This window comes from Jaculus jaculus, chromosome 5 (assembly GCF_020740685.1).
Source record: "Jaculus jaculus isolate mJacJac1 chromosome 5, mJacJac1.mat.Y.cur, whole genome shotgun sequence".
Lineage (NCBI taxonomy): Eukaryota > Metazoa > Chordata > Mammalia > Rodentia > Dipodidae > Jaculus > Jaculus jaculus.
Window position 1 is genome coordinate 57640220 of NC_059106.1, and position 764 is coordinate 57640983.

Sequence of the window (764 nt, forward strand, 5' to 3'; positions counted from 1 at the left end):
CTCCGGGTCTGAAGGCCTCAGAGGAGGCAGGTGGACGACTGCACTCGGGTGGTGATGGTAACCAAGGCAACAAGTTCCACCTAGGGAGTGCCAACTCTGAGCTTTTGGCGAGGAGGCTGACACCCAACACTTTGCACTAATTCACCAATCCTCTTCCTCCTCATCTTGCCAATAAGGAAACAAAGACCAAGAGAGGTCAAGCCACTGTCCCAAAGTCACAGAGCCGGTGAGGGCCAGGCTGAGCAAGCTGGCTCCAATTCCTACACCCCAGCTGCCCTGCTACATCACCTCCCACCGTCCGGCTGGGTCTCTGGGAACACCACAGTGGAAGGCCCACCCACAAGGACTGGTGACATGAGAAGGGCAGCGGCTCTGGTCACTACAGAGCTCAAGGCCAACCATGGTTACATAGAAAGAACTAAAAATACTAAAATTGGAACGATACCGAAAAGATTAGCATGGCCCCTGCACAAGATGACATGCAAATTCGTGAAGCATTCCATATTTTTAAAAAGATTTTAAAACATGGGATTGAAGAGACGGCTCAGTGGTTAAGGCACTTGCCTGAAAAGCCTAAGGACCTGGGTTCAATTCCCCAGTACCCATGTAAAGCCAGATGCACAAGGTGGCGCATGTGTCTGGAATTTGTTTGCAATGGCTAGAGGTCCTGGTGTGCCCATCCATTCTCTCTCTCTATCTGTCTCTTCCTCTCCAACTCTCTCTTAAATGAATAAATAAATACAATATTTAAAAAACAAAAAAAA

General features: G+C 48.7%; 1 non-coding gene across 1 annotated transcript; it reads left to right on the forward strand.

The window, feature by feature from the left end:
* Positions 1–404: 404 nt before the first annotated feature.
* On the forward strand, positions 405–509 carry LOC123461147. The gene has a single exon (XR_006637465.1). It is a non-coding gene; the product is annotated as a U6 spliceosomal RNA (small nuclear RNA).
* The last annotated feature ends 255 nt before the right edge of the window (positions 510–764 follow it).